This window comes from Heterocephalus glaber, unplaced genomic scaffold, assembly GCF_053883595.1.
Source record: "Heterocephalus glaber isolate CG9 unplaced genomic scaffold, H.glaber_assembly_v1.0 deba00001550, whole genome shotgun sequence".
Lineage (NCBI taxonomy): Eukaryota > Metazoa > Chordata > Mammalia > Rodentia > Bathyergidae > Heterocephalus > Heterocephalus glaber.
Window position 1 is genome coordinate 23,761,776 of NW_028258343.1, and position 27,409 is coordinate 23,789,184.

A 27,409-nucleotide genomic window follows, 5' to 3' on the forward strand; every position below is an offset into this window, starting at 1 on the left:
ATTCCTCATTAGTAGAGCCATCCACAAAACCCTTGCCCTGTTGGCGGTAATTCTGGGAATCAGACTAACTCACTTATTCATTAGGCTGATGGCTCAGGCAGCCTCTCTAATGGTCTACAGGAATAAAAGAGGTAGATGTTAAACTCTAATGGGGTGTGTACCTCAGAGGAGGTAGGAAGAAGGATGGGGAGCACTAAAAACTAACAGCATGCATCAACATTTTCCTTAGGAAAATGAGAATATTCCTAAAAAGACAGCAAGGGTCTCAGGTTCATCCACTATGAATCGCATTAAAGAAAAACCTGTACCTTGCACTCGTTGTGAGCTCCGATAGATCATCTCTTAAGTCCCTGGTGCTAAATATTTCTTTTAAAAGTACTGAAGAGTGTCATATTATAAAAGAAATTCACCTGGGTAACGATTTCAAGATGCCGCGAGTCTGGGAGTATAGCTTTTTATCACCAGCTGAAAAGCCAATAAGTCTTAATTATCTCCAAACAACCTCCAGCTGTGTAACCTTCTACCCAAGCAGGATCCTTCTGAAAGAAAGGCTCACAAAATAGTTTTCTAAGTACTATATTTATTCAGGGATTTAAATTTCAATTACAAAGAGAAATTATATCTACCATTTGATGCAAATACATTTGAACACGTTATGACTATAAAAGAAAAACCTGTTTAATCCCCTCATAAACAGAGTAATTTTATAAAACACAGATTGGTTCATAGATATAAAATGTGAATGACAATCAGCATTCTAAACAGTATCCTGAGTCAGAAACACAAGACTTCATAATATTCTCAGTGTTCTCTCCTTCCATTTACTCTCCATAATAAGCAGAGTGAAATACGCCTCCCATGTTTTAAAAGTAAAAATGGGCTTTATTATTCAATGACTTCAGTGGGCCAGGGATTTAGCTCAGTGGTTTCGCCGCCTGCTGCGCAAGCACAAGGACCTGAGCTCGATCCCTGGTACCAAAAAAAAAAAAAAACAAACAAAAAACAATGACTTCAGAATCTCATGAATCTGGTGTTATACACTGAAAGCATTCACAGCTGTGTGCGGTACTTGTTCAGGTTAACAAAACAATATTTCTCGAAATCTATCCTAATTTGCAACTGAAATCTGAACATTTTAAAAATTAAAAAATTTCCATTCAAATTGTTATGAAATTCTAATAACCCCTCAATTCTTCCTCTAATCTCAAATCAAAGAGGTGACCTTCAGCACTTTAATGTACTACTCTGCCACAAAGAAGGAAAAACTTGAGTCATTTGTAGGGAAATGGAGGCACTTTTTAAAAAATTTTATTATATTGGTCCATTTTAGGTATACAACATAATGACATTCATCATTGGGAATTTGCACCTTTACATAATCTCTCTTGGTTCTTATTTTTCCCCCTTCCCCTGCCCTCCCTTCAACCCCTCCATCCCTCCCTATTTACAAAGACTTTGTTTCCAGTTTTCCATTTTCTCATATTAATTCCATTCCCTTCTTTCCTTTCCCCTCCCCCTTCCACTTCCCCTTCCTCTTTCCCCTTTTCTTCCTATTTTACATTATCTATTGTACCTTTTAGTCCTTATTTATACTTTCCATTTCTCACACTTGAGAAACTATTCAGTATTTACACACGTGTGTCCTATTTATTTCACTTAAGAGTATCACCTCAATGTGCATCCACTTAGCTATAAATGTCTCTAATTTCTCATTTTTTATGGCTGAGTAGTATTCCGGAAAATGGAGGCACTTTGAGACCATAATGTTAATTGAAATAAATCAGGCACACAAGCTTAAATATCATATGGTTTCTCTTACATGAAAAACTCAATATATAAAATGTGAAATAAAAGGTAATAGGATAAAAGAGGAAAAAAAGCCATTGTAATCCAGCGTGGATGATGTATCTAAAAGTGTACCTTGGCTTTGTATAATTGTGTTAAGTGTTTATATGTTTTTGGCCCATTAGTCTGGTTGTTGATCTGTATATATGATAATGATAAAGACATAAATAAAGGAATCTGATGCTGGCAAAATAAAAGGGGTAGAGAGAAGGGGAAAAAAGAATTGGGATGTGTTATGCACATGTACCAATTCTCAACAATGAAAGTAATCATTATGTACTGCAAACATGAACTAATGAAAAAATTTTAAATATTTGCCAGTATTACCTGGCCCTACTGACTATCTATTCCCTAAGTAGCTTAGTGGAAAGGGCACAATTCCAGGGAAGACAAAAATTTGTACTAGGATGTGGAGCTCTGACCCTCCCAAGGAACTGAGATCTCCAAAGGAAAGAATCTGACCTTTACCTGAATTTCAAGTCACTACCACTAAACATTCATCAAGAACAAATCCCTGTGTCCCTGCTTTATAATTCGTATCAGCTCCTGTGGTAAAGACAAATTACCTCTCCTCAGCGTCCTCTGCGCTCGCCCGGCTCGCCCGGTCGGTCGGGGAGCTTTGGGACTCTCCAGAAGTAGGAGATGCCCCACCCACACACGCCGCTCCCCACTTCCCAGTCCCCACGTCCACTGGGAGCTGCGTTTAGATGGAGTTCAGGTTTGCAGAGCTTGCACGTGAAGAGCCAGGGAGGCTGGGAGTGGAGACCCTCAGGGTTGCGTGTAGGCGCCCCGAGCCTCAGGGGATTGTGGGTGTGACCTTCGGCAGGTGACTGGGCCCCACGGGTGCTCCTGCTGCTGTTGGAGACAACGCCTGAGTGGAAGTGACCAGGCGGTTGCTCCTCCCTCCCCAGCTCCTCCCGGAAGCTCTGTGCTTCCTGACACCATGACGTGAACAGCCTCCCTCCACCGGGCCCTTTCACCGCGTCATCCTGCTTTGGAGCCTGTCGACTGTAGACGAAAATCGTGAGCCAAAATAAACTCTCCTGCTTTAAATTGTGGGTGTCCAGCCTTGCGTTCCAGCGACAAGGAAAGTAACCAAGACAGAGACAAAAGAGCTCTCTCTCAAAGCTTGCTCTTATTTATTTTTGACTATACATTCTTTTAGAAATATTAGGTTGGTAGTGAAGAATTACAGTATTTATTCATGTTCATGTTTTAGGAAAGTTTTCTGCATAAAGTAGCGTGGCATATAATAAAACCAAGCAACCTAAAAATAGTATGTGTTTTACTGCCTGGCTCACTATGTCTAAGGAAAACACCAGCTTGCATTCTTAGCCCTCGTGGAATTATCTTTGCCTAAAAATTGGAATGCATGAAGGAAAAGTTGCCATTCACTCACTACATAACAGAGAATTCTGCACATCATGCCAAGATATTATGCAGGGGGTGGATTTGACCCGGGAAGCTTTTATCATAAGAAAGTAGAAACCCTATTACCTCCTAAGGTAATAACTGCAACCTGTAATATGAAGTTCTATTTCAGTAGAGCTTTGTAGATGTTTAAAGAATTGGAAAGACAATTTGTCTCCCTTCCTGTGAACAGGCCACACAATAAGTTACCAATGCCTTTTCTTTTTGTTTTCTATTTCCTCCAAAGGAAAAGGCAATAATAGTCTTATAAAGTTGACTGCACCTGAGTGGACTAAATTCACACAAATGGACTCCTCTCATGAGGAAAAGAGCTTTGCTCCACTGTAGGCAGAGATTAATATCTGAGAGTAAGCAGACCACAGACCAGTGGGCAAGTTTGGCTTCAAACATTGTCTCTTAATAAAGACTTCAACAAGCAGAATGGAATCCAGCTTCTTAGTTTGCAGTTGCACCTTGAAAATCGAGCTTCCTGCAGAACGGCATCCTCCTCGTGGGACTGACCTGGCACGGGTGACATGCAGCTGTCGCTGACAGTGCCGCCAGAAGCCAGGCAGGAGGGACACGGGATGCTCACTGGCACCAGCCACGTGCCAGGCAAGGAGAGAGCGGAAGTCAGCACAGGCAGTGACCCTGTGAGCCTGGAGCCCGGTGTGTCTCTGGATTCACCCATGATCTTGTTTAGGGAGAAAGCAGCAGGCCTTTGCTAGACACAAACTATGCCCCCCAATCAAGGCAGCACCTCAGGCCCGCCTGCTCCTCCCTGGACACTGAAGGGCCCTTGCTGTGATGTGCTGGGGCCTGTCCTTGCTCTAGGAAGGGGTCCAGCCTGGGGCTACACTGAGTGAACAGGAATCATCAGGGCCTGCGTGTAAAATATATAAGATGGTTAGAGTCTGTAAGAAACAAAACCTCCCTTTCAAATATTTTTAGTATAAAATTCTTTTAAAAAGATGGGACATGGTCCATGGTCACAGGTTCCCCAAGCTTGGAAGAGCACAGAATGACCTCAGCTCTTTCTTCATGGGCAGCCGGGAGGCTGGCCCCGGGGGTGGAGTTTAGTTACCTGGACATCGGCAGAGCCACTAAAACCGTCCACGCCGTAGCCTTGCATTAAGGCACCCTCTACCCCAATACCTGAGGAACTGTACTTTGAAGCTCTGTAAGTACAAGATCAGGATGGGCTGGAAGGGATTTCATTCTTGCAACAAATAAACCACAGACATTAATAACGGTTAACACGACTATACCTTTACCAAGCAAAATCCAAATAACACCTGTATAAGTTATACTTTGGGCTGACTGTTAGCTACCAATCCTTTTTCAAGAAGTTATTGGTAAAATCCTAGCCATGCAAAGCTAAAATAATGTTTCAGGCCCAGTTGTGAACAAGATCTTCTCCTCATTCTATTATGCTTCTTTTCAAAAAACTTAACATTACCTTTAAGTACTCAAGAAAAGCAGTCCTAAGAACTGGAGAATGTGGTTCCGTAAAAAATACATGGAAAGTGCTTTAGACTGAAGTAAAATAAAAAGATGCGTCTACCCACTCTGGCTGGTTGAAATTAGAATGTGCTGGCGATGTTAGAGCGAGCGGGAGGAAGGTGAGAGAGCCAGGGAGACAGAGTGAGTCGGGGGGAGGGGAGCCAGGGAGACGTAAATGAATGAGGTGGTCTGCAGGGCTGCATCTCGTCCTGTCCCCTCTCATGCTGCTGCAGCTCCCACTTCCCTGGCCCTTTAACCTTTCACCCTGTGCCCTCCCGCTCTTCTCCATGGACCCCTCTTTGGGAGGCTCTGCCATCGTCTGAATGTGTCCCCAAAGTTCATGTGTAGGACACTTAATCCCCAAATCAACAGTGTTGGGAGGTTGGGCTTAATAAGCAGTTAGGTCCTCAGGGCTCATCCCCTGTGACTGGACTCCGGTCACTGTCACAGCAGTGGCTTGGCACTGAGGAAGACGACTTGTCACAAAGTGAGCTCAGCCCCCTCTTGTTGAGTTGCTCTCTTGCCTTTCCACCCTGAGATCACTGGCATCTTGATTTTGGACTTCCCAGCCTCCAGAACTATAAAAAATAAATCTCTATTTTTTTTAAATAAATTGTCCCTGCTAGGTATTCTGTTACAGCGGCAGAAAGAGACTAAGCCAGGCTCCTGGGTTTGGGCTCACTTTGTGCCAGCATCGCCCATGCCCGGAGGTTTCCTGTTCCCCGCTTGCTTACCCGCTAGGTGTGACTGGGGTTAGAAGCATCCAGGACCTCACACCTCAGGGAGTCCCCGAGGGAACAAATGGAAGGGGACTCTCTTCCCAATGCCCACATGGGGGAAAGACAGGGAAGACTCCATCCTGAGAAGTTCCTCGAGACAGAAAGCCAGGAGATGCTGGCCCTGCCTTCTCCAGCCCCACCACCAAGAGTAACTCAAAGTCAGGCAGCACACCTGGCCTCAAGGGGCTGGGGCACCCTGCAAGCCCATGGGATTCCGGAAGCATCATCTCCCTAGCACATGGGTCCTAAGATGGTCTCGTTACACAGCCTCCATTTTCAGCCGAGTCACAGCGCCCCCAGACTCCCTCCATGACTGCTGGTTCTGTGCCCCAATTCCTGGCTGCTCAGCAAGCTCCAGGATGAGATTGGAGCCCTGCCCTGAACCAAATCCCTGCCCTTGGCACTAGCGATGCACCCACCCCGACAGCCCCCAACATGAGACCTAGTCACTGTGCCATCGCCTGGTGGCTGAAGCTTGGCACCAAAACACAGCCACCCCACTGATACCAGGATCACAAAGCCAACACTCCAGCCGCACAGCCAGAACTTTAAGCATCAACACCAACCTCTCAAGCATAGTCACCTCATCCCTGGCTCTGCCCACTGCTAACATCCGGACTTTCCTTCATGCTACATCTCATGCTAAAACCATCATGCATTATAACAAAAGGATTAGGACAAAGGTTTTGTCCAAAAGCAGAAAACTAGGTTTCAGATTTCAAACGTACAGTCTTTCTGAACGGTAGCAGTAGAGTCTCAAGAGGACTATCATCCAGTCAAAGTCAAGTAACATGGAAGTAAATGCATAACAAGGGTCTGCACACAAGTGCCGAGCCCCTACACGCTGTGACGTTTGTAACAGACTGGCAGATGGAGAGGCTGATGTGTGAGGGCCATGGCCGTAGAGGCATGGTTGGAGTTGGTGCGTGAGAAAGACAGAATTCCACGATTCTGCTCACGGCCTCCACCCCGGTGTTGCTGACTACGTTACATTACACTGCATCCTGCTTTTTCAGATGTATTCAACCTTACCAAATCAATTGTCTTTAAATAGGGAGATTACCTCAGTGGTCCAAAATTAATCACCAGCTCTCAAAAAACAGAATTTTCTCCATACAGCTGCAGAAGAAGTCAGAGAGTAGAAGCACCACGGGCACTGGGTACGAGGAAGTTCTCCACTGCTGGCTTGAAGCAGGAATGCGGGGCAGAGAAAGGACCCAAGGACAGCCTGAGACAAGATCCACCCTTTGCACAGCCAGCAAGGACGCGCAGGCCTCAGACCCACAAGCGCAAGGAGCCGAATTCTTCCGACAGCACAATGAGATTGAAAGTGCATCTCTGCTCCTGGACAACACTTAGGTCTTGGCCTTGTGGGAGACCCCACACGGAGAGCCCATCTAGCCCATGTGGGTGGCACCCAACATAATGACGCACTGGCAAGTGGATGCATTCCAAGCCACCAAGCCTCTGGTAATTTGTCACGCAGGGGTAGCACACTAAGACAGCAGTGGCGATGACCAGGAGGGAGAGGGGCTGAAATGAGCAGGCAGCAGAGGCTCACAGGTCAGCGGAGGTGTGGCTGCACATGAAGGTATTGAGAAACATTGCACAGGGGTCGAATATGACCTGGTGACAAGAACCCTTGTCCTGGAGGTGTCACGTGACGCATGCAAGTGCACAGAGCCTCCACACTTAGGACACGAAACGCTGGAGACCAAACAGTAACACTCAGTACTAACGTGGGGGGTGTGATTTCCCAGGTCACGAAATTTTCATTTTAAAAAGTAATATTAAAAATAAGGTTAATTATATCTAAAGACTGAGTTTGCTGTATTTATACTACACTAATTAACTTTATCTTAAATGTGAGCTGGCAGCGATAAACAAGTGAATGGCTAGGCTCCTAAATCAAGGAACTTGCACCATTGCAGCTGTCTTTTCTGCTCATCAGAGAGTTCTGTTTGTTCGTGAACTGCATATTGGTAAAACAATTTCCGTGGATCACTTGATGGTATTATTTCTATAGCAAATTTGAATTCACTTAGAGAAAATATCACCTCATACATGCATTGATTAGTTAGATGTATTATACATTTTAAGGTAAAATTGTGCTTATAAGGTGTCTGCTTGGGTCAGTTTTGTAATCTTTTATTGGGAACAGAGAGGTCTTCCTTATAATAGCTGCAATATGCAGGAACATCTGCTGCAATGAATAAAATGTTATATCAATTTATCATTTTAAATGAACCAAATAAAACCTTTGTCTCAATGACTTGTAATTTATAGGACTTTAAATCTCCACAATTAGGCAATGTCAAGGTGCCCTTAGAAAATAGCCTGGCACCTGTGAGTAATAAATACTCCCTTCTAGATTTACTTGTGATTCGTTTTTTCAGGTAGTTTTATACTAAATCCCCTGCTGTAGACTTCACTACCCACTTAGACTGTTGTTACTTCCTGACGTGTGGTACCAGCCTCCCCCAAAATGTGGACTTTCATTTCTCCGATTAGTCATAGATGAAAGGGCACCTCTCGCGCTTCGTCACCATGAGTACATGGGAAATGCTAACTGATCCTAAAGGAGGATGTGACTAACCAAAGAGGGACAGGGAGGGCCTATCTGCAAAATGAAGAGCTAGAGCTCAGGAGCAAGGGAGCCAAAGGAGGCTGAGCAGGTGAAGGAGAAAGGAGACCTGGAGCAAATGTAATAACACTTTACAGTTCATATCATAAGAGAAACAGTAGATTTAAATGGATTTTGTAAAACTTCCTTTCATCTCAGATGAAATGATTGCATGATAGAGAAGGTGAAGAAGCCTCCAGAGCTACTATTAGACCTACTGGGTGAGTGTAGCAAGATCATAAGATTCATGGTTAATATGAAAAATTTAGTTGTATTTTTATACAATGGCAGCAAATAATTGGATAGAGAAATTTAAGTAACAATTCCATTTATAACAGCATAAGAGCATAACTTTTACACTGACAAGAACAATAACAAAAACTGAGAAAATATTAAAAATATATGAAGAGATGGTCCATGGTAGAGAACTGGAGGAATCAACATTATTAAGGTGTCAGTTCTCTCTAATAAATTTATAGATTCAATTTATTCATAATCATAATCCAACTGTGCTTCTGTGTAGCACTTTACAATCTAATTCTAAAATTTACTAGAGAAACAATGATTCTCAGTAGACAAAACAATTGAGAAAAAGCAAAACAAGAGAACTTGGACCGCCCAACCGCAAGATTTTTAAAAAGTTGGAATAATCAAGGAAGAGGGGCCAGCTGTCACCACAAGGAATAGACAAATAGATCGATGTAACAGAGCAGAGAATCTGGAAATAGACCACACTTAATCCAACAGTTATTTACAACAAAGACACCAGAGCAGCTTGTTGATTAAGAAAATCTCAATAAATGGTTGTATGATCACCAGTTACTCAGGGGAGAGGAGATTTAAAAAAAAAAACCCTGAAACTGCACATAAAATTAATTAAAAATAAACCACAGACCTAAAAGTGAAAGCTAAAACTTCAATGTTTCTTTAAAAAATTGGAGTCTATCTTTATAAATCGGTACAGACAAAAATAAAAATGTCAAATTCCAGACTGGGAAAAAATATTTGCAATACATATAGCTGGCAAAGGATTTGTATCCAGAATATAAAGAACTCCTACAACTTTGTAATGAAAAGAAAAGCAAGCCAAAAACAGCAGCCCAAAGAGGCAAAAACCTGAACAGACAGGTTGAAAGAGAAGATAGACAAATGTACAATAGGCACATGAAAAGGTATTCAACATCTTTATTCACGAGAAAAATGCAAATGAAAACCAGCAGAACAGCCACAATGGAAAGACTGACAAAAGCAATGTTCAGGGCTTCAGGGACCAACCCGAACTCCCACACGTCACCGGTGGGCTGCAGAGGCTACGCCCCCTTCGGAAAGCCGCTGACCTTTGCTGCGTGAAACATCACCGACCCTCTGACTGACCAACCCCATTTCTAAGCATTTATACAGCCCCACACCACCAACAAAAACACAACAGCTCCACCAGAAGATCAGCACATGCGTCATCGCAACAGGCTTAACTAGAGGCAACCAAATGTCAAGCGTCAATAGGGAAAATGAACAGATACCATGAGACAGGGTTCCTCAATCACAACAATTACCGAAACATGGATGAATCTCGAAAACATCATGCTTAGTAAAAGCAGTTAGAAACAAAAGAACATCTACTGGAAGATTTAATTTATAGCAACTCTAAACCCAGGCAAGACTCATGTGCAGGGATAAAAATCAAAATGTGGTTGCCCTTCAGGGGTGGGGGCAGACGGAAAGTGGACTGCTGTGTCCCATGTCGTGGGTGGTCATAAATGAGCTCCGTCAGTGCTCACAATCCCTCATTCTCTACACCTAAGATCTCTGCGCTTTCTTATATATAAGTCATACCCCAAGCCTCACCCTCCTAAAAAAAAACTAGAATAAAATACGACAGGATGCTACCCTCTGTTAATGCCTGCAGGTGGAAAGATGATAAAGAATTATTCTCTGCATTTTCCTATACTTAAAAAAAAGTCTAAACTGCTTGAAAATTTGAAGTATCTATTGAAGTCAAATGAATCTGTCCTGATCTCAGGAAGCTTGCAAAATTACTCAAGGCAAGACTAGTAAATAAATTCATAAATATCACTGTGACACCCGAGGCTTCCGTTTTCAGGGTCCTGGGGTTTCAGTCTGGACAGGGTGTAGGAGATCAGATCTGGAAGGAGAGACCTTCCCAAAGCCCCAAGAGCTCACTTTAGGGGGCAACAATGCTGTGCTAGAGCAGATGGACACATCTCACGATGCCAAAATTTAGAATAGGGAAATAATAATATATTTTTATATGTGTTCCTTTTCAAAAGTATGACATTTACTTATTTACAGTATACACCCCCTTCCAGCAAGACAGAAACAAGTGAGCTCAGCACCTCGCTGCAAAAATAACCAGTAAAAATAGGCAGGAAGCAGATGGCACCGCGATCGTAGCTCCCTGTGAGAGCACATCGCAAACCACAGCAGAGATGAGCATGGCTCGGGCAGCCTGTCCCGGGCTCCAGATCTGCTGGGCTCTGAACTCTAAGGTCACAAAGTCCCATCTCCAGCTACACGACATAAGTAGGCTACTCAGCTCCAGTGCACGGTAGTGGGGCCTCTAAGTGATACGCTCCATCTTGGACGTCTAAGCAGCTTTCCTTCAGTCACAAAATGAAGTGCTCAATTCAAGGGTGCTGGCTTGACTCCTCCTCGGAACGCTCCAGATGCTGTCCCTGGGGCAACCACTGCACTGGCACTCGGGACTGGAGCAGCCTTGGTCTGCCCTCTTTTAAAGTCACTTCCTGGAACGACATGTGTCAGCAGAAGGCGGCTGTTAGAGGCGCCTTGGGGACCCGGCCCTTCAGATCACAAGGCTGCAGCTCTGGGCCCCTCTGACGCCGGGCTCCAAGCCCAGCCCGGAGGGCTGTGCTGCTTCCGAGCAATCTCCTGCTGAGGCACAAAGCCCTCAGGAAACTGTGAGCTCCTCTTTGCTTCAGCCACTAAAATACTCAGAATTAAATCTGCAAAGCAGTTCTAGAAATGGTCCAGAGACCTATTATGTAACCTATTTTTGTCTATTTATTTTACAATGTTATGTCACTGCTTCCTTTCTGTAAGCCTCCTGAAATCTCTTCTGGAGGAAATAAGATTACAGATCATTAAATCTATAAATTCATCGAGTATGTGGTTTTTTTGTTATTTATATTGACGCCTACTTTCATTAGGGATTTAAAACAGCACCATTGGATATGGTATCTAAAACTAAAGTGAAACACGGATTGCGTTTACCTGTTTTATTTTTGTTTCATGGAGATATAACATATTACAGGACATTTGGATAAACACTTGATGAGATAACTACAGGAATGAACTGCAGCAAAGCAATAAATTATTTAATGCATTGGGATATTTTAAGATGTTAATTGGTTTCTCAGGATAATTTAGAACAGGAGTAAGGGACATCTTCTATGTATCTATACAGACAGCACCTAGAATGAGAGAAACTACTTTCCAAAACCCGGACAGCACAAACCGCTGTCATGACCATGAAGGATGTGGAAAGATCCTCAAATTGGTAAGAACACATTTCCACCACCCCTGAAAATAAGGAGCTTTTAATTACAGTTTTAGAAAAGTTCAGTGCTATCTGCTGCTCATTAATCTGCATGCTCGGGTTCACAGCGTGAAGTAAGACAACCGAAGTGTGCAGAGGAAGCTCAAGACACAAGAGGACACAGTGTACTCCTGCACACGCGTGTGCCTTTCTGCGCAAGTCCACACTCCATGGCCTTTCTCTGAGCAGATACTGGCAGGGAAAATACAAACCATCTGTCAGTAAAAAGCCTGCATTATATGGAGAAAATTCCCCTGTACATTTTCCTGGGGGATTAAAATTGTCACTATTTTTGAGGTTTTTTTAATCATAAAGGTAAGGCAGTTTGTTTTGATAATATGGTTATTTTTAAATAAGCTTTAGGAGTATCAGTTCCAAAGAAGGGGGGGAAAGGCCTTTTCCATAACTGTGAAGCCTTCAGGAGAGTGATTCTGACCTAGTGTAACGAGTAGAAGGCAGACTGTAGTTTCCAGCAAAAGGTTACAGCCTGAAATGGTTAAATGACAAGCAGGTATTGAAGTTGGCACTTGGGCCGTGATAATGGAATGATCAACATGCCCACATACTGCTTGACCTAAGAAATTTACATTTATTGATTAATATAAGCCATAATTTTATCATAATGAGCCATTTTTTCTTTACCCCTTTTACCCTGTCATCTCCTACCCCATAAATCTATCGTTTTGGAGTCTCATCTGTGGAATAGGTAAGTTCCTTATTGTGGTGCTGCTATAAAGAGTTGAAGCCATGAGCGTCTTAAAGCATTCAGAACAATCATCGGAAACCGACTGCCAGACCACGGCTTCTGCAGACCCCAGAACACGCACACCAAGGCCAGAGCTGCGCTGAAAGCAGCCCCTGACCCCACAGGCGTCCTCTTCCGGGCCTGGTCCTTGCTCTGGGGCTGGGTCCGGAGGTCGGCCACACAGGCGTCTGCTCGCCCGGACGTGAGCTCCCGAGGGCAGCAATAGTGGGAGCCATCTGTGCGACCCGCCAGGGCCCAGCAAGTGGCCCTTACAAAGTGTGCGGAGCGGCCCCCGGGAGGCTCTCAGGGAGCCCCATTAGCAGCGCCGTTTCGGGGACAATGAGCAGCCCCACAAGAGTGGGCCCCGGGGGCATCCGCTGCTCATTCCGGTTTTCCTTTCTGCTGCCGGGGTCAGGTTGTCAGTGACTGGTGCCGAGGCCCGGTGAGGCGCCCCAGGCCTACCCCATGGCCATTTGCCAGGCCAGGGTGGAAGGGCAGCAGGTCGAGGGCCCGGCGTGGGGAGCCAGAGCCGGGAGGGTCACCACACCACGGGTCACCGAGAAGGCCCTAAACAAGCAAGCAGAGGAAGTCGAGTGGGCTCTGACGGCAGAAGGCAGAGGTAAAAGAACCAGCACGAGCAACCGGAAAATCTGCAAGAGTTGAAGGCTAGTCCGAGGGGCGGTTGCTATGCCCGAAGAAGGCTGTGCAGAGGCCGAGCCTCCTGCCAGGGCTAGAAGACCCTTGTCACCGAGCGTGCAGGGGCGGCCTCGTGGCTGAGCCTGCTCTCAAAAGTGCACTCTGAGCAAAATACTCCTACTACGTCTAGCAACACCTGCAAAGCACAGTTGTGTTAGTGTCTGTTGGAGTCCTGCACTGAATTTGAGCACTTCAGCGCCACGTTTGCAGCCTGTTGTGGACGCTCTTCTGTTCTGCACAACCAGGAAGTCCAAGACAGCGAGCAGCTTCGGAAGGGCACCGAGAGGCCTGCTCCGCACCGCGGTCACGGCCGACAGGTGGACGCCTGCTCCCTACGCCACACCCTCCCCCTTAGGCCCGCAGGACGGCCCTCCAGGACCGGGCTCCGGCTGATTGTCCGGCCTTGACTCCCGCTGCTGCTAGGGGGAAGCCCACCGCCGCTCACCCCGCATGGAGGGGTAACGAGGGCCTGGACTCGAGCCGGGACAAGCTGAGCCTTCGCCAGCGGCCCTCACACACTGCCTCGCCACCACCGGCCGCCAAACCGGGAGAGCCTGGCCCTGCCTGCGCCCGCCCGGAGCACCTGTGTCCGGGACCCTGCCGACCCTCGGGTGGGGCCCCTCACACCGCCGCCCCCACCCTATTCTCCGAAGTGTGCGCCTGCCTACCTTCCCTGGCGGGACGCAGCCCGGAGGGGACGGGCTGTGGATCCCTGGTGCCTAGGACAGTGTCTGAGACTCTGCGGGCACACGAAGTGCACACCTAATTAATGACGGGCGGACGAACCCGTCGGGAGGTCCGCGCACTCCTGGACACAGGCGGACATCCCGCCCGGACGCTGCCTGGGGCTTCCTCGCTGCTGTCCGCCCATCGGCCTCCTGTCTCCGGCCTAGGCCTCCTCCTCCTCCGGGAGCCCCTCGGCCATGGCCACAGCCTCCTGTGCCCCTCTGACCGCTGCAGCGCACGCCGTCAGCTCACGGCTGGTCGTCCGGCTGGTCGTCCACCTGCTCGCGCCTGCGCTGCAGTTAGTGGAGCACCGCTCACCGCAGCCGCGGAAATTTAGATCATCACTTTCCGTTTGCCTTCTAGACAAGACTCTGAAGGGATAAGAACAAGAATCCTAATTTTATTCTCCTTTATTTTCCCTTCGAAGCCTTCCACAGAATAGGCGTTTAGCAGGCTATTGTGGAGTAAATGATCAAAATAATTCAGGGCTGAGTCTTGAAGGAGGAACAAGAACAACTTCCACGTCTCTGTTCTCGAGGGTGGGTTGGGGCTGCTTCTTGTTTTGCCAGTGCTTCAGTGAAAATGGAGTCATAGCGTGGAAAGGCTATCAGAAGGCGTGGGGTGAGATATGAACAGCAGACTCCACCGGGAAGGGCAAGGAGCCAGGATTCGCCCTCCTCGGAACCCCACCTGGGTGCCCATCCTCCTGCCCAGGCAGTGCCGGGGGAGCCACACAAGCTCCTCCCGCGGTGGGCGCGCTCAGCGCTCCGAGCTCACCCTGGTCTGCAGCGTCCTGACCAGCACCTGCAGTCACTGCATGCAGTTCTGGGCATCTGCTTCCATCTCAGGCTGTGAGCGGTGAAACAACATCCATCTCACTTCTGGGACAGGGTCCTTGGACTTAAAATAAAAGTGGGAAAAGCTTTCTGTCAGCCAGCTTTCCACTGCTGTACCAAAACGCCCGAGATCATCGGCTTTCAGGAGGGATTTTCAGCTTTATCTTGGTCTCCCGTAAGGGGTTTCGGGGCATGGTTGGTTGGGCATTGCTCAGGGCTGTGCCAAAGCAGCACATCACGGCAGGACACGTGGGGAACAGAGTTCCTGCCTCGTGGCAGCTGGAGCCGAGAGAGGAACAGACTAGCTTCCCACAGTGTCCTCGGAGGGCAGCCCAGCACCCAAGACCTCCTGGGCCCTTCAGAGCCTCCCCCTCCCAGGAGGACCAAGCACTGGGACCAAGCCTTCCAGCTCTGCAAGCCCTGCCCGAGACCCCGCTCCCCAGTCTGCGTTCCTCACGCCTCCTGCACCTCGGGATCCACACACGCGGCTGTGTCCGTCCTGCTCCTCGGTTTTGCTTCCAGAGCCACATTCTGTGGAAGAAGGCAAGTTCCGAGTTCCGCCACTCTGGCCTCGGCGTAGCTGGGAACTGCACCCACACCCAGTGTTCTGGCCACTGGCTCACCCCTTCCCCTCCACTGCAGGTCCGGGAGCAGTCCTGGGGTCAGCTCATGCCCACACACGGTCAGAGTGAGCATTTGGAGGGTCCCTGGAGGGGAAGAGCTCATGATGGAGAAGAGTCTGGCCATGCCAACAGCCGTGGGGCTTCCTTGAAGCCTTCGGGGCTGGAATGGTCTGCTCTAGAAATGCTTATCATTCCTCTTTTTAATTTAAAGATTGATTGTACTTTTTGCATAAACAAGAGCTCATACAAGTAATACAATTTAGTATGAAAATGTTGAGCAGTTACAAAGATAACAGAAATCAAAATGATCCACAATGTCACCAACCAAAGAAATCTGTTAGCATCTTGGACATATCTTTCCCAGACCTCCCTTGCTGGCCTCTCATTATTTTTATTTCTAGTAAAATGGAAACTTAGTAAATATATTATTTGTTATCCTGCTTTTTACCCTTGATGGCATATGAATATCTTCCAAATTCATGAACACATTTTACCTCATTAATTTATGTCATCATCTATTTAACTAATCCACACTTTAGTTCATCTTTTTATTATAAACAATAAAATGAGTATCTTTGTAGCTAGGTCTTTGTTCACATCCTTAAAATCTATACAACAATATCTTCAAGTAAAATCTAGGGGTTAAAGAATCTGTAACGTTACACACACATTGATATCTCAGCATGTTATAGGTAGGACATCTAAGGCCAGTGACCACATCTTTCTACATGCCCTTACAAGACTGACAGACTTCCCTTTCTGAGACACAAGTAATTAAGCTTCCATGGATTCTAGTATAAAAGTATTTGTTTACTTATCCATTCTAAAAGTGGTTAGCCTTTCTCATATTAACTCAACAAATGTTTGTTTAGAACTCACCCTATGCGGGGTGCTGTGTCAGATGCCAGGGATAGGACATGACAATGCACGCCGACTAGGGTGCTCACGGTATCAGTTGTGTTACAGACAAATCTCAAGATGGACACAGGACTCCCTGACATATTTTTCTTGCATGGGTGGGGTACAAAGGAAGAGGAGTGTCAGCTGGCCGGACTGGTCCATGAAGGCTCAGTCTGTGTGAACCATTCTGTAGGCTTTCTTTCAGGAAATCACCGGGTGGTTCCGGGGAACCAAGTGGTCCAGAGAAGAAATAGCACTCCTGGTAGAGAGCAAGACATGTGCAGAAGTCGGGTTCATTCTGTGTGGCTGGGTCGTTGGACTCAGGGCCAAGCCTGAAGTCTACTCCAGGAGAGACTTAGTCCCTGCAGCACCAGCAGCATTTCTTCATGGTTATATTTGTTTATTTTTCATTAACCTTCCACAGTTCTATTCATTTTGAATAAGCTACTCACTCAGTTCGATTTTTCTAACTGTACAGGGAATCGATGTCTCCTGTCAGAGGGGGTCTGCTCCAGCCCCACCTAGTTCTGTCTGCACCCTACACACAGCACACAGGAAGGTTCCCGACCTCCCAACCTTGAGCACTCGACTTCCAACCTCTTCCCTGTTCCCACTGGACCAATGCACTCAGTCTGCTTTTCAGATACCATGCTCTCCTGCAGCTCGGAGGAGGAAGAGATTCTGCTTGCACTCCATGTTTAATCACAACAAAGAATCCATACTAGATCATTGTTTCTCACTAAACAGTCTTAAAAATGCATTATTATACCAAAGAACACATTTTTCCCTATACTCCAACTACAGCCAAAAAAGTGAAGTTTCCCATTTTTATGCAGCTTTTGAGGTTCTGAGAACCTTTTACTCACACTTGATCTTCAAACCAATCTGGAGAGGTGTCCAGGTTCAAAATACCCTTGGGATGTTAACCCCACTTTTACAGAGCTGGAATCGAAGCTGAGCTGCAGGGTTCACCCAAGCCCAACATGAGCCCTGCGATGGGAATGTGCTGCTCAGCAGTCAGATCAGCCACCGCTGGCGGGGAGGCATCACCGTGGGTCTGGCTCATGTCCTCCTCCGTGCTCAACCCCAGCATCAGTCTCCAGCGGCTGCTCCAGCTTCATACTGGAAATTTTTTTTTTTTTTTTTTTTTGGTACTAGGGATTGAACTCGGGTCCTTGCGCTTGCAAGGCAGGCACCAGAACCACCGAGCTAAATCCCCGGCCCTGCTCCAGCTTCACCACTTACACAAACACCCTTGAACCTGCTTGCAATCTGCGGTGATGGGCGGGCCCAGTCTGTGCATCCAGCAGCTCCCAGGAGCAGACTGTGGAGAGGCGGTCAGAGCCTGGCCCGCCTGCTCCAACCCCAGCTCCTCCAGCCAGGCCCTGTGTGCTGGTGTCATAGCACCTCAAGCACTTCACTCATGCTGCGCTGTGAGAGTCTCACTAAAACACCACAGGAACGAGCGAGGGAATGGGTGAGCAAGGGACAGGTGGGCGAGTGCAGAGCTGTCCCCAGGCCCCTCGCTGGGCTCCAGCACCTGGGCCAACTTGGCCCTCGCCTTCCACGCAGCACAGCCACAGTGGACACAGGTGCTGCTCGGAGGATCCAGGATCTGGGGCTCCACAATGAGGACCTTTCCTTTCCTCGCTCAGGCAGATGGGGTTCACTTCTCTTGGGGGTCTCTGTATCCATGCAAAGGCCTCTCGGCCACCAGGAACTCATCTCTACCTGTCTGGAGGCTTGGGAGGGACCTCTGTCCTCCATCCTTTCCACCTCTGCTCCTGGGGTGTGTAGTGGTCACCTTTCTACAGCCACAGCAGTGCAGGGCCAGTCAGGGACTGGAGAGCTAAGTGGACATGGCCTCTGCCCCTCTGGTGCCCCGTGCGACAGCCAATTGCTCCTCCATCGGCTCCTCAGCCACAGATCCACAGCCTCATCCATGGCTTTCCTTCTCCTGGAATGCTCTCCCCCAGACAATCGTCATCTGTTCAAATCCTCCTCATCTCAGTGGGGTGGAGGTGGGAATTGAGATGTGTTCTATCCTTGCACCAACTCCCCACGAGGAATGTGAACAGTATGCACTGCATGCATGGACTGATAAGGAAACGCTACTCATCTTTCAGTTCACATCTCAAAAGATACTCTAATGCATTGTTTTCAGATCTCCCAAACACAGATATGTATGCAGTATATCTTTTTTGAAACTTCCTAAGGCATTGTGCTTGTCTGGTGTCTCTAGCGCATTCTGCTGTCTTCTGGCTATGAGTGAACCTACAAGTTCCCAGGGAGCAGGCATGATGGCTTCATCAGCTCTGCAGCCCTCTGGATCTAGCAGAAACCCTTATGTATAGCAGTGACTCGGTACATAGTGACATTTTTTTAGTTACACTTAAAATGTATATCATAAATAGAATTTCTCTCATAACAACTTTGCCCTATGTTTTTGAACAGAGAGGACAGCTATAATTCTAAAAGTAAAAGAAAGTAGAAAGAGCCTGGCAGACCTCAAAGGCTACAAATATAAACAGAGCCACAGCCTAAAATGAATTCATATAAATGGTTCATATACTTCCACCGAGCAGCACTGCATTTTATACACTTCTCTTCTAATGGTCAAGACATAGAATTCTTAGTGTCACACGGAGACTCACAACCTTCAGAGTGCAGCATGAATCAGCTGGCTCACTGCAAAGAGAATGTAAAATGCCATCAAGAATGTCCTAACTGGAGCAGTAAACTTTTAAAGTACAAACAATTCATCTGTTAACATCCTGGCATTTTGCTGTCTAGAAAGTGAATACATTAGAGAGAGATCTTCAAAGAGATCCCACTACCTATGTGCAGCCACAATTTCCAACCAGAGGTCTGTGCCAGACTAAGGCCAGAGGCATGGTGGCCCAGCCTTTCAGCACCAGCAATAAACAGATGTGATCCCTTGACCCCAACGTGCAGAGTTTCTACCCACTCAGCTCTGAGTCCAAATAACTTCCTTGGATGGAGCAACACTTGTCCTCCTCCCAAGAACACTGGAGCATGACTCTCGACTGGACAGGCTGCAGGAGAATAGCAGGAAAAGCACACAACGGAAAACAAATTTCCCCTGCTATCTTGCCTTTCTGGTTTTTCATAACCTCACCCTAGTTAGTCTGATCTACTTAGGGGACTCCAGAGATCCCTGTACCCAAGTAAGGTACCCACCCAAAGCAGCAGCTTTATTTTGAGGAACTGTGCTGTTTTTCCTCAGAAGCCTTGGTCAGCAGTTTTCTACAGCTAAAACTGGCTTCCTTAGATGGGAGTGGGAGAAGAAGAAGAAGTAAGGAAATGTAGCTCAGCAGGCCTTCCCAGGAGAAGAGATTCTCTTCATTTCTTCGATGTTCCACCATCGCCTCATAAGCAAGTGAGAAACAGGTAGATCCAGAAGAATAGAGGGGATGAGGGAGGGAGCTAAACACAGAGAAAAATATGGCACCATTGTCAGGAGCCATTCTACATAATTTGGGGGAAAAATCATTTCACAATTAAATAATAAGGAGGGCTGTCTGAGGCCTCAATAGTCCTGTGATGCTGTGAAGCTTAAGGGCAAGGTTACATCAGCTGAAGACATCCTGGGTCTTTGAGAACCAGTAGAAAGGTCTCACCTGAGGAGGGACAGATTCCTCATCAGCTTAACTCATCCACCTACTGTGGCAAGAATGTTTTGCTCATCTCACCATCCTCATCGACCTGAGATCCTCATCAGCACAAGATCCTCATGGTCCTAGGATTACCGGCCCCCTCTGAGTCATCTGTTACTCCCTATGAACCCAATAGATAGTGGCAAGCTCGGGGTGCCTTCCTCTTCGCTGTCCAAGAGCAGCACTGATCAGGCCCAAAGCTCAGCTTCTCTCTAATTCCCATTTCCTGTCTTTATTCTTTAATTCGATTTGTGTTGTAGTGGCTCACAGGAGACCAGGACCCACTGCAGGGGTTCTGGTAATGTCCCCTTTCCTGTTCCCTATACACCATCCATTCTACTACAATTTCCAATGCATGTCAACAAGTTTCTCATGGGAATTGCTTTGATCTTGATTTCTTAATGGTGAGATATCAAATATGAAACATTTTCCTGAGAATTTTGGATACCATAATTTTATGGTTATACTGAGGACAAGCTCTCCTGTTAAGTAGTTCCCTGTAGAAGCTAGGGTCTTTAGGAAGTATCCAGCTCCTCATCTGTGGGTGTCTTTTCAAAAGTAGGACTCCTGGGAGTTGGGACAGGTAATCCAGGTGGTGCACTTATTAGTTAAACTTAATAATTAATCGATCAATTAAACTGAAATGACCAATAAAAAGGCATTAATGCTCTTCCATTTGGCCTCACTGAATACAAACATGGATAAAGCAGCAGTCCTTACCTGCTTAAGGTGTGTGTGTTTGTGTGCATGTGTGTGTGGTTTTAAATGCAAAAATAACTACAGGACATGCAGGAATATGATTTAGAGTAGCTAGCAGGTGAGGGCTGAGAGGAGGAAGAGAGGAAATCTGGTTGAGCGGAATAAGACACAATTAAAAGTAGACAGGGCTAAGTAAAGATGTCAGACTTGAAATATAGCTTAGGTTTTGTCAAAAGGAAACAGAGATGAGGATGTTTTATGTAAAAGAACAGCAAAAACAATACCACTCATTGAAACTGGCATTTACTGAGAACATACCTTCTGTTCAGCCCCATGCTAAAGATTTCATGAATGTTAACCCCTGTAGCCTGCACGTGCATTCGGCATGGTACAGACTTTTACTGTCTCCATACAGAAGAGGGACATGAAACGCTCCTTAATGCCCGGGCCGTATTGCTAAAAGTAGCACAGGCTAAAACTGGCTCAGGTTCACCAACTGAGAAACCTAGTTTGAAGAGATTATTTTGTGTATATCAATAAATAAAAAGGACTAATTCTAGAAAGCAGGTCAGAATTTCCCAAGGCTCCAAGTGCTGAGTTAAAAGCTTTGTGCTTAATTGACAGGCGATGCAAGGCCACTAACGTGTTTGAACGGGTTTTTACACCATCACATAGCCAGCTCTGAGGGGAGCAGAGAGTGAAGAAGTACAGTGGGACCAAGGTGCCTTTGTCATCGGCTCTCCAGGTAGGAAGCAGCTCACATGCTGAAAGAAGGTAAGAGACCCAGGGAGCACAAAATCAAATCCTCAGGACTGGCCGAGGAATTTGTGAGTGCTGAAAATCTTAGAGAAAATAAGGAATCAACAATGACTCCAAAAGCTGGGGTCTGTCTGAGGCTGAAACAATGATTTCAGACATAGAAACTGGAAAATAAGGGCCAGGGATTTAGCTCAGTGGTTTCATCGCCTGCTGTGCAAGCACAAGGACCGGAGTTAGATCCCTGGTACCAAAAAAAAAAAAAAAGAAAGAAAAGAAATTGGAAAATAAATGTTGTTGAAGAGAAGGAAATGTTGATGACGTCCCCTCCTCCTGAAGCCTTTCCCATGACCAGTGTCACAAGTTACAGCCTACCTTGAAATTTTACAACTGGAGGAGGAGTAAACACGACAGTGTTGCTTTTGCGAGATGCACATTTTCCTGGTGTTCTTCATAGTGTACCCAGCCAGATGAAGACTGACACCCAGCCTCACGCACGTGGGGAGGGGCCTCCAGCGTCTATCCCAGATAACCCTGCAGAAGCCTTTCCTCTTCCAGCCATGTTCGCATGCAGGGTTTTGTTCCCTTGCACTTGGCACTGTTCCATTAATTTTCCAGAGGCAGCCTGGCTGTACCTGCATCTCCCCGCTGTGCTCTGCATGCTGTCCTTTACAAGTACCAGGGACATTCTCTGCTTTATAAGCAGCATCTATCTCTAACCATCCATCTGATCTAATACGTCTGGACAATGCATGCCTCTGCCTGCATTTCCTCTTTGTTTAAAAGGCAATTGGAAAATATTTACACACAGAGTGTTTGGCGTGTGATAGAGAGCCCAGCGCCTGCTGTGGTGCTGGCTACAGAGAAACTATTTTAATTTTGCTCAATTAGAGCCTCAGCCAGTGAACTGGGATGATATTTCCTCTTCTTCCTGTTTCAAACCGATGGAGTTGAACTGCTTAGCACCAGAAGGCAGGGAGGAAAGCACGGGGTTCCTAAGGAGGAAGAAGGGAAGGGGAGGTCCCCAGGTAGAAGTCCTCCTGACATCGAGGCACCCTAGTGCTGAGTAAGGCGGCTGCTGGTCCTTGCCTTGTCTCCAGACTCCAGGGAATAGGAAATAAGCTGACCAAGGCTTGGAGGAAATTGGCAAAATAACATTACCCTTCATTCTGTCTTGATACAACCCTTAAACTCCAAGCATACAAGGCCTGCACAGTTAAACACTAATGGTTTAGAGTTGGTTTTTTTCCTCCAATTCATTCTGATGAACACTACATACAAAACATACGGAAACACTCAAAGATGAGCACATTATATTCCTCCTCCTTAAATTTGACAATTGTAATTTAAACTATTATTGTTAACATTTTACAATATTTGCTTTTTTGTGTGTATCCATATACAAAGTGTGCTAAAAAAAAAAAACTACAGTGAATGTTTAAATTTTTTAAAATGTGTTACAGTTAAAGACATGTGACCATGAATTCCCCCCCCAAAATAGTCCCCTTGATCAAACATACTTATGCCATTGTCCTCACCACTTCCGGAAGCAGTTCTGGAGTCCTCTTTCCTGAGTGTCATTAGTTTCCCTGTACTGGCTCCGTTGAAGTCCTGAACCGATTCAAAACGTTGACCTTTCAAGATGCTTCGACTTTGGGGAGGAGCCAGAAGTTGCAGCAGGCTGGATCTGATGAATGAAGTGGGTGAGGACACAGCACCATGTTTGTAAGAGCCTGCCTTTCTGTTGGAGAGAACTTGGCAGTAGTGTTCGCTGTATTTTTTATCATGCTTCTTAAAGACACACATATTTCGCCTGGTTTACCCCATCAATATTGCTACACAGACCCAATTCCCTTATTCCTGCGGCTGTTACACCATGCCACATTTTAGAACTAGTCCACAGTGGAGGTGTCTGCTGTTGGTTGTTGCTTGGATACCCTATTTTCAAATGCATGTTCCAATCTATGCATATTGCTAAGGGCATTGTCCATCATTTTCTTATCAGTTGGGGTGGGGCTGTAGTGAGGGTGTGAGTCTTTGTAAAGCATGTATTCCAAGCATAGTCTCCCAGCACTAGCCTTCTTGTTCTCCCGGCTGTGCATTGTCCTGAGGACTTGTGTATTTTAATGAATTCCAAGTTATCAGTCTCTCTCTTTGGGGCTAATTCCCTGTGTGTCCTCTTTATGCATTCTGCCTACTTCGAAGTCATGAATACCCTCTCCTGCGCTGCTGTCAGTGAGCTCTATTGTTTTACCTTTTACATTCAGACATGTAACCTATCCACACTTGACACTTGCTTGTGATGTAACTAAGGCTCAGGTTCACCTTTTTGTACACAAACAACCAGTTGAAACACTTCCCTTATTGACATGACCGCTCTCTACTTCCTGGCTGTCCTGCACGGGGACCAGGGTGGTTGGCAGCTCGCTCTCTGGGCCGGCAGCTATGCCGCTCCGACCCATGTGTTTAAGTCCAGATGGCACAGCACTGTCCAAATCACTGTAGCCTAAGCAAACATGGAAATCTGTGTCTGTCTCTCGGGTTTGTTGATTGTAAAAATTCAGTAAAACCCCAACTGTTCTTGGCCCCCTGAGATTGCATACATAATTAGGATTCACCTCGCCAATTTCTAGGGAAAATATTTCCCAAGGATTTGGAGTTTTCATTGAATCCATGGATCCAGGTCAGAAAATTGACATCTTTATAATTCTACAGCTTCTAATCCACAAGCTAGGAATAGCTCTCTATTTATGTAAGTCTAGTTTTGTTTTTCTCAGCAATTTTCCACATTTCTGTATAAAATCCTTATATGTTTTTGTTAGATTTCATTCTAAGTATTTGACATTTTCTAGAGTTAATATAAATAATATTTTATTATTTTATAATAACATTTACCAAATGCTTGCTCCTAATGTAAAGAAAGACCACTAAAATTGTATACTCACTTTAACTCTAAAAATGTAAATTTTCTTACTCATAAATAACTAAATTCTGGATTCTTTTTTTTTTACAAGCTTTTAGATTCTATTACATATGAAAATAAAAGCAGTTATATCTCATTCTTCCCAGCCTTAAAAACTTTTTCTCTCTTTAATATTCTGGTTAAACCACTTGTACAATGTGAAGCAGGGTGGTATGGCAATTCTCATATTGTTTAGTCCCAGAGAAAATTTCAATACTTCAACAGAGAGTAGACTATGTACATGTTTTTGTCACATATTATTTACGAGATTAAGAGAAGTTCCCCTCCAATCCTAGTTTATACTATGGGCAAATTGTATTTTTAATCATCAAGTGAATGTTGAATTTAAAGAAGTGTTTTTGCACAAGAACCCGAGTTCAATCCCTGGTACCCAAAAGAAAAATTTTTAAAAAATAAATAAATAAATAAATAAATGTTTTTCTCTATCTTCTGAGATGATTATATGATTTGTTTCATCATTTTCGTTTCTTTAAATATTTCAGCTTCATGGATGAAACCTCCACGCCCAGAGGGCTTTGGCTGAGATGGTATTTATTTACAAATAGATGTAGGGCTGTGCATATTTTCATATTTGTCATAGATTTTAATGTCATTTATTATGCCAAATATATCAATAATGTTATTATTTTATTAATTTCTAGACTTCCCTTTTTTTAATCTTTCTACTTTCTTTGTGTTTAATTTCTTTCTCTTTTTTTGGAAAAACTTTATTTCAGTGTAATATGAGTAGATATTAATGAAGAAAATATTTTTTAAAAACAGTCTTCTTGGGCCGGGCATTTAGCTCAGTGGTGCTGCACCTACCTTGAAGGTGCAAGGTCTTGAGTTCGATTCCCGATACCAAAGAAAAGCCTTCTTATTTCTATGAAAAATAAAACAAAATTTCATAACAAATTAATTGAAGAATAGCATTAGTCAATACACTGTAATTTCTTTCATCTTATAATTTTTGTAGTGCCAGGTCATTGATTTTTAGCTTTTCTTCATTTATCATACAGGACTCAGGGCTATAAATTTGCCTCCTAACACAGATGTACTTGCAACCCCCAAGTTTTAATGACATAGTTTCAGAATCGTTCGGTTCAAATATTTTTAATTGCCATGATTATTTTCTCCTTGAGTCATGCACTATTTCCAAACATTTAAAGGATTTCTTAGTTATCTTTGTGTATTTGGTTTCAACCTTAATTACAATTTGATCAGCTACCTTATCAAGGATTCCAGTCCTTCAACATGTGTTGAGACTTAGATTATGACTTGCAGGAGTTTCACGTGCATTTGTGCCTGGTGCTGCCGTCAGGTGGAGAGCAGTGGTCCGTGTACACCAGCAAGGAGTGCTACAAGTTCCTGTGAGAAGCAGGTATAGGGAAAGCGGAGATGTGGACAGTACAGCCATTCTGCAAGCCGAAGGCTGCAGGCAGCCCGGAGGCCAGGCGGGAAAGGGACCGAGAGATGGAAGAAGGGGAGGGAAGGGCAAGTAAAAGAACTGGGGTACCTTCTGCACCTGCACCGGCTCCCCATGAGAAATGTGGTGATCCTGCGCTGCAAACGAGTCCTAATAGAAATATTTTGAATTAAATGTACAAAGGCAAGGGACAGAAGACTCTTCCCACAGGCCTGCAGGAGAACACAGTGCTATGACACATTGATTTTAGCCCCATAAAACCCATTTCAGATTTTGCCTCAAGAACTGTGGGATAATAAATTTGTTTGAAGCCATGTCTTGGTGACCGGCTACGGCAGCAAGAGCTTGTCAATACCCTTAATGTGTCATCTGCATTATTTTATTTCCAGTCTTTGTGCTTGCTTAGATCTAATTTTGGCTCTTATAGCATGGAGGATTTTTTAAAGACAATCTGATAATCTCTGTCTTTTGATTAGAGTTTTTAGATCTCTCTCATTTATTGTACTTACTGATATATTTAAGTTTATAACTATCCTTTTACTATGTGTTTTATTTATTCTGTTTTTCTTTCATTTCTTGCTTTTGCTTAGCTCTAATCAGTATTTCTTTTATAATTCCCCTTATTGTCCTCTTACCTTCTTAGCTATGCTTTCTTTTATCCCTGGAGATTACCACGTGCCCTTTGAGTTATTAGGACCTAATATAAATAATACTATGTTCATTTCCTAGACCATAACGTAATCATAGGAAATTTAATAGCATTCCTCCCTCTCAACCTCCTATGCTTTTACTGCCAGAAATTTAATTATATATACTTTTATTGTTGTTTTGTGCAGCCAATATTCATTTAAATTTCCTTATATTGAGTCAACTCTTCTATAATGCTTGCTTTGAAAATATGAATTCGTTTTGGTGCCATTGATATATTAGAGGTTAGGATAATGTGTATTTTTCATTTACTTTTGCTCAATTTTATTCATGAGAGACACAAGTGAATAAAAAAATACTGCTCAGCTTATCTGACCATAAAACCCACAATATGTACACGTGCACTTATCTCCAGCTGTGTCGGCGATCTCAGTTAGCCAGGCATGCAGCGAGCCACGCCCGACGTCGGGTGTTACACTTCCTGCCCAATTCCTGACAACCTTCCTTGGGCTTTCTCTGATAATGGGCAGGGTGCAGCCCTCTTGACACTCAGTCTCATTTTTAAAACTCTGGTCTGTTTCAAGATAAAATGCCATATTTATCCAAGAATTGATGTGTTTTAACCACTTAACATATATAAATACTTGCTGCAGTTTATATTAGGGTTAGGCCTATTTTATTCTGTGTCGGCAGTGAAATTTTAAGTGTTATATGCCTAAACCTATTGTACCTCCAAGCCTTATTGTTATGGCTTACACCTAGATGTGCCCCCAAAGCCTTGTGTGATCATAGGTGGGCTTTGGGGAGTGACTGGCTCACGGCTGAGTGACCCCGGGGTCTTCCACGGACGGTTTATAGCTGGCTGTGACGCCGGAGAGGAAGCCTGGTGGGAGCAGGCGGGTCAGTGCGGGCGTGGCCCGGAAGGAGGTCTATGCCTCCCCGCCCTCGATCCCTCTCTGCTTCCTGCCCTCCCACAGACTG

General features: G+C 45.1%; 1 long non-coding RNA gene across 3 annotated transcripts; it reads right to left on the minus strand.

Moving 5' to 3' along the window:
• Positions 1-1,554: 1,554 nt before the first annotated feature.
• LOC110344982 (uncharacterized) lies at positions 1,555-27,409 on the minus strand. Of its 3 annotated transcripts, XR_015442598.1 has the most exons (4): positions 25,871-27,409; positions 25,583-25,722; positions 25,180-25,237; positions 1,555-23,079 (listed from the first exon to the last, which is right to left on the minus strand). It is a non-coding gene; the product is annotated as an uncharacterized LOC110344982 (long non-coding RNA). The 3 variants fall into 3 exon arrangements; XR_002387993.2 differs by having other exon boundaries at positions 25,583-27,409; XR_002387991.2 differs by having other exon boundaries at positions 1,555-23,133; positions 25,583-27,409.